General features: G+C 43.5%; 1 long non-coding RNA gene across 1 annotated transcript in view; it reads right to left on the bottom strand.

The window, feature by feature from the left end:
* LOC133384236 (uncharacterized) overlaps nucleotides 1–12,375 on the bottom strand; it is a 39,349-nt gene extending 26,974 nt beyond the window's left edge. Inside the window, exons 1-2 of the long non-coding RNA XR_009762461.1 lie at nucleotides 12,093–12,375; nucleotides 9,961–10,077 (exon numbers count right to left, since the gene is read on the bottom strand). This is a non-coding gene — a long non-coding RNA (uncharacterized LOC133384236). The remainder of the gene's footprint in view (nucleotides 1–9,960; nucleotides 10,078–12,092) is intronic.
* Between the last annotated feature and the right edge of the window lie 1,235 nt (nucleotides 12,376–13,610).

Here is a 13,610-nt window from a genome sequence, read left to right as displayed (position 1 = left end):
ATCCTCAAACAGCCGTCCAGTGGAGCTTTTCCATATTGTCAGGGGTCTGTTGACATCAACTCCAGGAAATGGCGTTTTAGACCCTTCGGAGGCCCACTGTGCATTGTTTGCAAAGCACTTTGTGGGGAAAGTTGCTCGTCTCCGTAGCAGTCTTGATGCCCCCTCCACATCTACTGTAGTCCCCAATGAGGTGTCCAATGCAACGTCTGCTGCAACTTCTTGGGAACGGTTTCAGTTGATGTGGCCTGATGTGGCCAGCAACATGTCCTCTCGACCTTTGACCTTCTTGGCTTATTAAAGCTTGCCAAGGGGGTTTGACCAAGTGGATCCAGGGTGTGGTCAACGCATCATTGCGGGAGGGAGTGGTTCCAGGCGCCTTGAAGGAGGTGGTGATCCAACCACTCCTGAAAAAGCCCACCCTGGACCCATTGGTATGTGACAACTACCAACCAGTTGGAAATACCCCCTTTTTAGGGAAGATGATTGAGAGGGTTGTGGCGCAGCAGTTGCAAGTACTCTTGGATGAAACAGATTATCTTGACCCATTCCAGTCTGGGTTTAGGCCTGGTTATGGGACTGAATCAGCCTTGGTCACCCTGATGAATGACCTTTATTGGGAGAAGGACAGGAGGAGTGAGACCCTGTGACTCTTACTTGATCTCTCAGCAGCTTTTGATACCATTGACCATGGTATTCTTCTGGGCCGACTTGGTGAGATGGGTATTGGAGGCACTGTTTTACAGTGGTTCTGATCCTATCTCCAGGGTCATTCTCAGAGAATAGCATTGGGTGACTGTCTTTTGGCCCCCTGGCAGTTGTGCTGTGGGGTGCTGCAGGGTACCATCTTGTCCCCAATGCTGTTTAACACCTATATGAAGCCCTTGGGAGAGATCATCAGAAGCTTTGGAGTGAGGTGTCAGCAGTATGCTGACGATACCCAGCTCTATTTCTCTGTACCATCTGAATCGGGAGAGGCCGTGCAAGCCCTGGACTGCTGCCTGGACTCGGTGGTGGGCTGGATAAGGGCCAATGAACTGAGTCTGAATCCTAGCAAGACAGAGGCACTGTGGGTGGGTGGTTTCCAAGTTCGGATAATTGGTCAGTTGCCTGCTTTGGATGGGGTTGTGCTCCCTCTGAAAGAGCAGGTCCGTAGCCTGGAGGTGCTCCTGGACCCATCTTTGTTGCTAGAGGCCCAGGTGACCGCCGTGACTAGGAGTGCCTTTTACCAGCTTCGGCATGTAACAGTTGTAGCCATTTCTGGACTGGGATAGCCGACCACTGTTGTCCATGCACTGGTAACCTCCAGGTTGGATTACTGTAATGCGGTCTATGTGGGGCTGCCCTTGAGGTTAGTCCGGAAGCTGCAGCTGCTGCAAAATGTGGTGGCAAGACTGCTCACTGGGGCAGGGTATTGCCAACATGTCACCCTGCTGCTGAATGAATTGCACTGGCTGCCCATTTGCTACCGGGCCAAGTTCAAGGTTCTAGTTTTGGTGTACAAAGCCCTATACAGCTTGGGACCAGGATACCTGAAAGACCGGCTTACCCCTTATATACCCAGTCGATCACTGCACTCTGCAGGAGAGGGCCTCCTGCAGATACCATCTTATCAGAAGATCCGTTCTGCGCAACATAGGAAATGGACCTTTAGTGTGGTGACATCTACCCTTTGTAATTCCCTTCCCTTAAATATTAGACAGGCACCATCTCTGTTATCTTTTCGGCACCTACTGAAGACCTTCCTCTTTCAACAAGCCTTTTAAGTAGAGACCTTATCCCAGTCTGCATCTGTGTTGGAATTACTTTTTAATGTTTTTAAACCTTTTTTTAAAAAATAGATTTTTAAACCTTTTTTTAAAAGATATTTTAAACCTTTTTTTAAAATGTTTTTAAAGATGTTTTGTTTTAATATATTTTAAAGTCTGTTTTTATGATGTTTTGATGTGATTTTAGCGCTTCTGTTTGCCGCCCGGGGCTCCTGCTGGGAGGAAGGGCGGGATATAAATAAATAAATAAATAAATAAAACTAAAATTGACAGATCTTTCCATCCCTATCACAGACAGCAGAAACCAACACTCTTTATGCTGAAAACCAGCTTTTACACAAGTAGAATGGCTTGTACAAAGCATTTCCTCTGATCTCATATGCCTGTAACAACAGTGGCTGCATATATGCAACTCTTCAGAAGAGAAGAAATGGAGGGGGCACCCGGATTTTTGACAATACACTCACAACCCTCTGTTAAAAGCATTAATTGTGTGGCTAGCAGCTATTCCATTTTAGCAGAAGAGTAGGGGAAAATAAGTCACCTTTCTAGAACAGTTGATGTGTGATTGGAGGAAGCAACCGTCAGATACCCTCCATCATGCCGAGATAGATACAGCTCCAGCTGAGAACTCTCTCCCTCCTGGTACATAGTGCCAGTGCTGAGGCCAGCAGAAGGAGAAGCAGCAGCAGTCAGAAGCTCTCCATCATGCTAGGATATAACTCCAGCTATAAGCCTCCTCAACATCTTCACACGAATGCTAATCATATAGCAGCTGGGAGAATGGTCAGCATCAAAGGGCATGGCCTTATGTATTCATTAAATGCAGTGTGTGTGTGTGTGTGAGAGAGAGAGAGAGAGGTCTGGACAAACATTTTACAGCATGAAAACCTGTGTTTCTATCGGCCTTATCCATGAAGGACATCCAATGCCATTTCAAAGTTCCTGAAGCCTAATAATTCGGCATAAGCTCTTATATGTGTTTTCCCACTTCTCTATCTGATTAAGGAACCCTTAATTGTACACTATGAAACTGAACGCCTTCTCCCATGTGATCCCACTGGGGTTTCGGCAGAGAGCCCTTGCTTCAAGTGTCAGACCAGAAACAGGACCCAAAGCTGTGGTGGCCCAGAGCCATCAAACATATTCCTGGCCTCTTTTCGGGGACAGGTAAAGCCATGTTTATTTGACCAGGTGCTTGAGAATTAGCTGGAGGTTATCATTTACTGTTGCCTTCATATATGACACATACTTTTGTAAAAAAAAGTGACTAATACATTTAATAAATAAATAAATAAATAAATACAGCCTTTTGAGTTTTATTGTTGAAAGCTGGTCTAAAAATACAGATGAGGAGGAGGAGGATAACAACAACAAGAACAACAACAGCAACAACAACAACAATAATAAATGTCAACTGTTCCAAGGAAACTCATGCATTTCATCACTGCTGTTGAAGGGAGACCTTCTCCTCATCCTCAGCTTTTGTGCTCGCCCAGCCCAAGGCTGCTTGCACTTGCTTGTTTTGCTATTTACTCCCATCAATGGAGCACATTCTCAGCCACTTCTTAAATGCATTTTTATGAAGAGGGAAAGTCAAATCACTATTACTTAATTAACACAATTGTGAAGGCTTCCATCCAGCTGCACAATAGCTTCCCTGACCTTGCAATAAGGATGCATGACTTCATTATTGAGTATATTGTTTCCTATAAACATATAAAACCGTACCAATAACAATCCCATCAGCTGAAATGAAGTTATCTGAGAACAGAATTAAACTCTAAATGACCCCTTTGCTCTACTCTATAGACCCCTATTAATAATTTCTAATCTAATCAACAGGGGTAAATGTACTATTGCAGCCCATGCCAGGCACTCTGCCAGGAAGGACTTATTGCAGCCTGTCTCATTTATTCCAGTCCGGGGCTTCTCTGGCAGAAGATGCATCTTTCACTGGGAGGCCACTGGCTGATTTCCTCTTTTGTTATCTTTTCAGGCAAAGTCATGTCCTTGTAACTGATAGACACATTGCTTTGTAAATAACCCTGGAATGACTGATAGAGCTCTTGCCAGAAAAAACCCTGTAAATAGCTGGGCATTACTCACGACGGGCCTGAGAATGCTGCGACGCAGCTGACAAATTTATGACAGATACAAGCTCACCTCTTGCACAAATATATGCTTTCCTGGCAAATTCATCACATGTTTTTAATGGGCCCCATACTGAATTTGTCAGCTGTCTGTCCCTGCATGTTGCTTTCCTTTGGGTTTCCGTCAGGGATTGCTGGCTAAAATCATCTCTCAGCTGCCAGGTCTGGGAGAGATCAATGATGACACATCTATTGATGATATTTTACCTTCAACTATTCTGCCCATGCATCATTTTAACAATGCTGATATGTTTATGGAGTGCCTGCTAGCATTCACCATTGGATGGAAAGTGATGTCAGACCACATTTTTGCCTTGCCTGGCAGAAATTTCGAGACACACACCCTTTCCACTGCTTAGCCCTCCTTGAATTAGACTATGTGCAACTCCATTTAGAAGATGAAAGGTACTTAGAGAAAGACTAAATCAAATGATAATTTTCTAATGGGCTATGGTCCTCTCAGTACAGGAGTACTGATCTCCTGTGAGATGACTACTTGTTGAAAAACACCTTCACATCAAAATTACCTGTTCTGGACAAGGTTGCCCTCTCTCGAAAGGCACGAAGTGCGTAGCTTGGGTGTTCTCCTGGATACATCTTTGTCATTAGAGACCCAGTGGGCTTCTGTAGCCAGGAGTGCCTTTTACCCTGCTTTGTCCAGTATACCAGCTATGGCTATATCTAGATCAGGATCACTTGGACACTGTAGTCCATGCACTGGTAACCCCAAGATTGGATTATTGTAATGATTTATATGTGGGGCTGCTCATGGGCCTGATCCAGAAGCTGCAGCTGGTGCAGAATGCAGCAACTTAACTGCTGATGAGGGCAGATGGCCAACAGAATGTGACACACCTACTAAAACGTCTGCACTGGTTCAAGGTTCCTCTGTTGATATACAAAGCCCTGAACAACTTGCACCCAGGACTCCTTAAGGACCACTTGACCCCTTGTATCCCAGCTCAATCACTGAGATAAGCAGGAGGAGCACTGTTAGTTGTCCCTTGTGTTACAGATGCCCACCTGGCCTCATCTAGAAGACAGGCATTTAGTATTGCTGGTCCCATGCTGTGGAACATTCTTCCCGTCGAGATCTGGCAGGCAGCCTCACTTCTGACTTTCAGGCATCTCTTGAAGACCTTTTTTATGCCAACAGGGCTTTGCAGCTCTTCAATTTTTAATTTTCTGATTAGCCAGTTACGTTAATGATTATCTGCACCATTTTTAATGGTGTTATTTGTTTTAGTGTTGTACATCACCCTGAAAATTTATGACAAGGCAGTATAGAAACAGTTTTATAACTAAAGTGGGTCTTTGGGCCCCGAGGAGGGCCAATCCACCTTGTCCTGAAGATGGGATAATCCGCCCTGCCCTGGATCTATCCCTGAAATTATCAGGGTGGGTTAAGGTTTTTTTTAAATTAAAAGTATGGTCAGGAGGGGGGAAGATGGAGCCGCTACTTCTTCCCCTCCAACTGAGAACGGGTGCATCAGGGAGAGCCGAGGAATTGAACCCCCCACTGCTGCCATGATGTAGAAGTCCAGCTGGCCCAGTGCAGCACCTTAGGGGAACCTCTGCACTGAGGGCCATGGTTGAATGGGGCAGTCTCTGAGGAGAACCAGGAAGAAGAAGGAGGAGGAGGAGGAGGAGTGAAGCTGCAGCTGCAGCCTCACAGGACGATGCCCCTGCCTGCCCCCCCTCACTCAGCCTGATGTCACCTCCCCCATCCACGCCACAGCCTAGCTCCATCCTTGGCCCTTCACCTCACTCTCCTGCTCCCTCCACTACTGCCAGCACCACCACCAAGTTCTCTTCTTTCTGCCTTTCTGCCTGCCCCGTTAGCCCCAGATCACTCTGGGCTGCTGAACCTAACCTGTAGCGATCCAGGGCTATCTGAACTCAACTTGGCCAAGCCCCAAAGCTTTCTAAGATGCCTGATTCCACTTATGCCTTAGCCAAATATGGAGCACAGCCCTACTAAATAAGTTAAGTAAATAAATAAAATTGCATATCCCATGAAAAACATGACTCACAGAGAGGTTTTGTTTAAAAATCATAGGCTTCCCTTCAAATGTTATGCTGACTTATATGGGGACAGGGGTGGGAAGGCATGTGTTCCCCTCATATGAAATCTCAAATGGTACAATCATGTGAGATGACTGTACCTTAGATAACAAACAAGAAAGATTATAAACCAATTGACTGGGGCTGAGCAAACTCCAGGGTAAATTGATCAATTTCCAATACCCCAGTGTGGATTCAGACCAGACCAGATATGAACCTCCTACAGACTAGAAACGAGCCAAAAATTATATTTATTTTATTTGTTTATTTGAAAGCATTTATATACTGCTGAATATTTCAAAACTCTACAGCAGTGTATAGTCTAAATATCTGGCAGTCAGACTTTCCAGATCGAGCAAAACTAAAATCTGGATGAATCCAGTTGTTTTGCACGTAACTTTAGTTCAGAAATGACAGAAAAACTTTGCCATATGATGCATCCTGCCAGACCTATGGGTATATTTGCATGGAGAAAGTGATGTGGGGCCTGTGACCATAGTGGCTGAAAAATGTGCTGCTGCGCTTATGGAAACTGCCACTTGGTAGTTGCAATTGTATCTGTGGATGGCCAGGGAACACATGGCATTCTCCATGCAAATACATCCTTGGAGACTGCCAAGATTCATTATCTGGAGAGATATTTTGTGCATGTCTAAACAGATCCACCTGAACAGCTGCCAAATATATGCTCATAATTTATAGCACACTTGACCATTACCACAGATGCTTACTGCAGACAGCTGCTTAGATTGCAAAAAAAGAGCAACTACTTGCCATAGAAGGCAATTATTAAGGGTACTCAGGTTATCCTTCCCAAGAAGAAAGTTCCACTGGACATCAAGAGGATTTATAGCAGCTGCTTGAACAATGAGTACTCTGAAAGGTTTATGTGGCATTATCAAAACACATCTCAATTATCTTGAGCTGATATCAAAATGTAGGAACATTTTCTTTTGCTTCTGTCCTTTTGAAGATGTAGATCTATATAACTGCATGTTCTTACATTTGAAATATCTCCAGGGCTTGCTTTCCTTGGCACTTCGGATGAAGGCAAAACTAGCATTCATGTTCCAGATTACAATGTGGAGGAAAACTTCATTTAACTTGTTGTTGTTATGTGCCTCCAAGTTGACTACGACTTATGGTGACCCTATGAATCAGTGACCTCCAATAGCATCTGTCATGAACCACCTTGTTCAGCTCTTGTACGTTTAGGTCTTTGGCTTCCTTTAGGGAATCAATCCATTTCTTACAAGTTTTAAAACTACTAATTCAAGTTTGGTTACAAGCAGACTGAAAGATTATGGCAGGTTGCAGATAATATGTTGCTTTACCTTGCCATGCTGAATTGTACAACCAGCAGTGTCGGCCCCTGCTTTCTGCACAAGGCCTCTTCAGTCATCTCATATTCTAGCCATATTGGATGGCTGTGTTTTGGTTATCATGTTGTTTCGGAAAGTGTAAATATGATAGATTCAGCTTGAAATGCAAACTGAATCAATTTCTCACATATCCCTAACAGGGGGGCATAGATATGAGAATGAAGAGAGGGCCTGTAGAAAATAATCCTTGAGGAAATGAAACAAGACATTACTAAAGTGGTTTGAGATGTTAGCTGAGATCTAAAACTATAATTGTAGTTACAGCAGGACATGTTGCTAAATGTTTGTGAACTCATTGATTAGGATTCATTGCTCTCCTGAACTTACTCTATTGGCTTGCTGATACACCCATGGATTAATTGGCTTGCATCACTACATTTGTGGATGACGTCAGTATTGTTGGGTAACATGGGGAGTGGCTTCCATCTCTGTATACTGGCTTTGCTAAAAATAGTATAGAAGGAAAAGCTAGCAAAAGGGCACCTTTACGTGATCTATCTAATGCAAGCCACTCCAGTTGTTGATTTAAGACAAGGATGTTTGAACATTTAAAAGGAAAAGACTCCCTGGTAGGCAGATTCTTGGATGGTCTGTCTGCTCCGTCAGTGAAGCCTTGCCCTAAAGTGAGTTGGGACATGTGTGTGTGTGGGAAATCAGGTTTCACTTCTATCTAAGGATCAGAAGACTGGTGGCTATCCCCCTTTACTGTCAAGTTAGGTTGAAGTGAGCTATCACCAGTTGTGGGCAAATATATTGTACTATGTGGTAGCCTTGTGTGTATTTACATTGTAGGGTAGCCTTCTGGGAGAGTGCATTATATCTGTAATCAGTACAGTTATACCTTTACTCATCTGTTGTCTGAATTCCACTTCCTAATTACACACCCTTACACTGACCTGTGTCAGTGCTTATAGGTCCATATAAATATCTATGAACTTCAGAGAAGGATATTTTGTAAATCTAATAGACAAGTGGAGGCCAATGAGCAGGGGGCAAAGAGAAGAGGGTGCATGCTCCCTACCCCCTCTTTCTTTCCCTCCCTCTGCAATGAGTTCCTCATGCAGCAGACATGAGGGCCCTGCAGAAGTCAGTGTGGTGCCATGTCTTAAGATCTATGAGGAACTTTTCCTGGGCATTCAATAGAACCCAGTAGTCAAGGACATCTTGGAAAGAGTGGTGTAGCATCTCCAGAATTCTCTGGATGTGGCACTGTGCCTCCTCAGAGTTCTGTGTCCTGGCTCATACAATATATTTGAAGCAGAAGGGTGGTGATCTTAGCCCAGCATCACCCAATCTGGTGCCCTATAGATGTTTTGGACTACATCACCCATGAGCCCCAGGGCGCATGGCAAATGGTGGTCAAAGATGGAAGTTGTAGTCCAAAAACACTGGAGGACACTTGGTTTGGGGAAAATTAACTTAGTTCTCCTTTGCAGTGACTTGTCTTGGATTCAGGAAGTGAATGCAGCAAGACACATCCATCCTTTTAGCCAATGTACTCCAGCTCCCATAATGGATTCAGGAAGGAAGGACAGACCCAACCCACTCTGGTTCTCACACATTTGTGGGGGCTTCTGCTTGACTGCAGGGAAGCAAGCAGCCTGCTGCCCTCCTTTGCCCCCCCCCATGTCCATCACCATCTTTCTAATGGACATTTGGACAGGGGGCTAAAGGAGGATAGCATGCATGTGTAATCACTGTGCTGCAACCGATTATGGGATTGTGGTAGGAGACAGGAGGAGTCATTTTGACCACATGAGTTTTGGCGAAATGTCTTAAGGTCTCTCCCACTGGTTCCAAGCCCATTTCCCACCTTCACTTTCTGTACCTCCATCATGGAGTTACAAAACAGATGACAAGCACATTCAAATTAGAGATTCAAAACTGCCTTTTTCTTCTTTACAGTACAAACTGAATAGCAAAAGAAAATAGATTAATAAGAATGATCTTACATCTTGCCAGCACATTTTATGGTTTTTGGCTTTTTTTAAAAATTGGGGGAATACAAATGCCCAAAAGTCACCACATATTGCAAAATGATCCAACCAAATTGTATGTAAGTGTGTGCGAGTATACTTTCTTTGTGATTTCTTATATCCTAGTTCTACTAGGCACAACTCTCCAGAAGAAAATACTAAACATTACTTACTTTCCGCTGCCATTGTTTATGTTCACTCACTTTAGTGTGTTAAGCTGTTCAGAACCAGCTGGGGTTGTGTGTTGCTGTTATTTGAGATATTGCTAACAATGTCACACTTCAAAAGCCTGGGTGTGATTGAAGGAGGATTAATTCCTGAATTTGTTAAGCTATAGATTGAAGCATGTTGACTTGTATGGTCTCTTTGCCAACTTCATGGTTTTATTTATCAAATGTCATTTATTCTCAAGGCATTATATTCTATCTCACCCTCCAAAATATATGCTATTTTGGGGATGCTTTTAACAATTGGTTCTCAAGAACACTTCTTTATAAAATAAGCTATTGATTTTGTCCACAAAGGGTGTACAAAGTCTGGAGTGTATTCCAATGTTAGTCATATTTGGAGAAAACCCATTAAAATTAGGTCCATTAGGTCTACTTTGAACAGAACTTACTTGGTTACAGCCTTCTATGTCCAGGCAAATTCAGAACACACTCTATGTTGGAATTTGGTCAGAGAGGTAGTGAATATATTCATGCATTTGTCCACTGACTATTTCCTCACCCAGATGCTGCAACACAAATGGGTAATCAGAACATAATTCCAAAAGTATGAACACCCGCTCTTTGACATGTCTAAGCTTGGGTTCATGTTACAGGATCTAGCCATGTTGGACTTTGTACACTGGGTGGTGATGGCCTGATTTGACTGGATTATGCCCTAACTAGTTTATTACATATGAGCTTACATAAGAAACAGGGATTTCATCAGATGGGGTAATTAATAACTGCAGCTGAACTGACTGAATTTGAGAGGGATGGGCACAAATTCTCAAGAAAAAATGCCCTTCCTTTGAATTTGCTTGAAAATAATTTTCTCAACATTTCACCAATGATTGATATAGGGATTATAGAAGAAAGAGAAACTGAAGTATAGGATGCCAGCAAGCTGATACTCAATATTTTTGCCTCAGAATTCATTAACAGTAAAGATTAAAGGATTGATTTATTTATACACATTTTCTGCCAAATTTTGGAAGCAAAGTTTGACATTTCAAAATTCTAAAAACTGAATTCAAATGCTGAATATTTTGGATGTGTATGAAACTGTTTCAGCTGTATTGAAAAACTAAACTGACTCTAAGGGTACAATCCTGTAGATATTTAGCTGGGCTGTGGATAGTTAGGATATGGTGGATCTCCAACTGAGCCAGCTGGGTCCTGGCTGAGCTGGGCTGTACCAGCATAATCCCTACTCTACTCAGTCAGCAAAACCCCACCCCTCCAGGCTCAGCCAGGCAAGACCGGTCGGTGTAAATTAACCTGGCATAAGTTCCCAAAAAGGGTTCTGGGGATGTGACTGAGGGGAGAGGGACTTATGTCATATTCTACATCCGTTCAGTTGGGTCATGCAACTTCCAGTTCTAGTGTAAATTAAGCTGTGGGGAAAGGGTGGTTTAAGTAAACACACACAATAGCTCTCTCTATTGCTGCTTTTATTTTCTGAGCCAGCTTTCTCCCCTCCCCAAGGCTCCTTGAATGGAGTTAGGATCTGGTGTACTTTAAGATGGCAAAACTTCAGCCAGCTTGTTACGCTGTCTTCCTCAATGTAGAATTGCTCTGCCTAGCTGCAATCCTAACCCCATTTACCTGGAAGTAAGACCCACTGAATTCATTGAGTCTCCCTTTGAGTAGACATAGATTGCACTTGTAAGTAAACAGTATTTTAAATATTTTAGAAAAATCAGACCTTGACTGGAAAGATATTAGATTGATATTTTTATGAATCCGTCTTAGTCCAGTTCAAGGATTGTTGGGATTTCTGACTAGAATATTCTGGCTTCGCAAAGGCTATAGTAGCGCCTATTAAATGTAATGGAGTCCAATAGTCCTTTGAAAGAGGTTAATAAAGACATGAGACTTTCTCACTGCTAGAGATGCCAAAGCTTTAAAGAATAAGACTTATGAGCCATATGTAGGTGCTTATGTCAGGACTGCACACTCCGTGTCTCCCAGTTGACTTCAAAGGAGCTTCTAGGAGCTCTGCAGAAGGTCAGGCTACGTTAACAAGAGCCTGACAGTTGCACTCCAACTGCTTTGGGGGGACTTGGCCAGCTTGATCCCATTCATCATCCAGCTGCTTTTTCAGCCCACCCTAGTGGTTACTTGAGGAAGCAGCAAAACAGAGGTTGCTCAGAAGAAGATCACTTTTTGCTCTTTCTCCAGCTGTGGAGATGAGTGCCAGATGCAGACAAAGGGAGGAGGCGGGAGCTCAATAGAAAAAAGGGAAAAAAACACTTCAGGCTAGAAGCAAGAGAAAGTGTCAGCCATTTAAGAAGGGCGTGGGAAAGCCTTAAGGCCCATGTGGTGGCCAATTTTCTGAATCACTGCCTGAGGGGATTAGAGAGTTTAGCACTGTGGTAACTTGGAGGGAAAACCCACCTGGAAAATAAGCAGAAGTGGGAGGAAAGTCCTCCACCCTTTCCTGCAGAGGAATGGTTTAATGGGAGACATCAGAGAGGATGAAGGGAGAGTAATCACACTAGGGAAGCAGCCAAAAGCAAAGAAGGGGATGTTTTCCTCTTACCATTTATATTCTCTTCCTAGTTCGTCAAAGCAGCTGACATGTGTGTTGTCTCCTGCAGATGAATCAGACGTGTCAGACACACAGCTGTGCATATTTAGCACACAGAGATCTGATTAGGTATTTGCTGGCCGGCCAGGAGCAGGCTGGATTTGGAGCTGATTGCTGTGGGGTGAAAGCCACAGAGAGTCCCCTACACTCATTAATCTTCTACAACAGGTTAGGCTGCCTTTGAACCAGAGCTGTTACTCCTTGCCATCCGATCTCTCTCACAAACAGACCTACGACGACCACTTCTACTCTACTTTGTGTAACGATTTCAACTAAATTAGATGACACAACAGAACACAGCACTTTTGCTAACAGCATATTTTGACTGCTGAGAAATCTAAACAGCTGATGACACTTAAGCAATCTGTTTACTCAAAAAAATTGGTGTCATGATATATTGCTCAAGGAAAATCAGGAAGATCTAGAAGTTACAGCTGTGATCAGATAAATGCAATTTATTAGAACCATGCTTTGCAAAGAAAATGGCTGCCAACTCTTACCCCAGATACTGGATGCTACCTTCAATTGCCTCAAGTTGAAGTGGGAGAAAATTGTAGTTCCCATACATATTCCTTCCAATGTTGCCATCATATATCCCTTCCCTCACCTGTTGTGAGGTATACCTAGAAATATAGTAGCCTAGGAATAGCCAGCATGGTGCCTTCCAGATGTTTTGATCTACAGTTCCCATTATCTCTGGTTATTGGTCATGTTGAATTGATGGGAATTGCAGTCCAGCAACATCTGGAGGCACTACAATGACAACCCCTGTGCTAGCCATAAGACCATAAGATAAGAGCAGAAGACCAGGAAGGGAATGGGCAGCTCCAGGCTGTCTTCTCTCCTGATTCAACTTGAGTTTTAAAGCACAATAACTGTTATTCTGGGCAAGAGATGGAATATGTTGTGCAATATACAACAGGATCAGGTTTCCTATTTTGCCTCCTGCCGCATTGATCCCTGCAAATGGGTATTCACACACACAAGCACACACTTATGCAGCTAGTACTTTCCCAAATCACTCACTTCAGCATAATTGTTTTAATTTTAATTGAATACTGTTTTCTTAGCAGCAGACAGCTTGGTGGGGTAGCAGCACTCACTTGATCTATCATCATCATCATCATCATCATCTTCTGACAGGGAGAGATGACAGGTGAAGGTTGGTGTGGCACAAACACATGGGCAGAAGCAACCTGGTGCTTCTGTCAGTGCACTTGTACTGCACCAACCTCCCTGATGTCTGTCCCGTCTCCCTCCCAGTAAGCAACACCAACTCAGCTGTTGGAAGTTCAGATGAGCACTTCCACCCCACCATGCCATCTGCCGTAAGGACTTTGAAGGGGGGAGCAGAATGCACTGACAAAAAGCTTCAACAATGCAACAAGAACATCCCATTTCTTTTCAGGTGGACATGACTGAGTCTGCTCTAACCATGACTGTTTCCTTTTCCCTTCTACTTCAGGCACT

Source organism: Rhineura floridana, chromosome 4 (assembly GCF_030035675.1).
Source record: "Rhineura floridana isolate rRhiFlo1 chromosome 4, rRhiFlo1.hap2, whole genome shotgun sequence".
Taxonomy (NCBI): Eukaryota; Metazoa; Chordata; class Lepidosauria; order Squamata; family Rhineuridae; genus Rhineura; species Rhineura floridana.
Note: the sequence above shows the minus strand (reverse complement) of the source record. Positions and strands in the feature narration are given on the sequence as shown.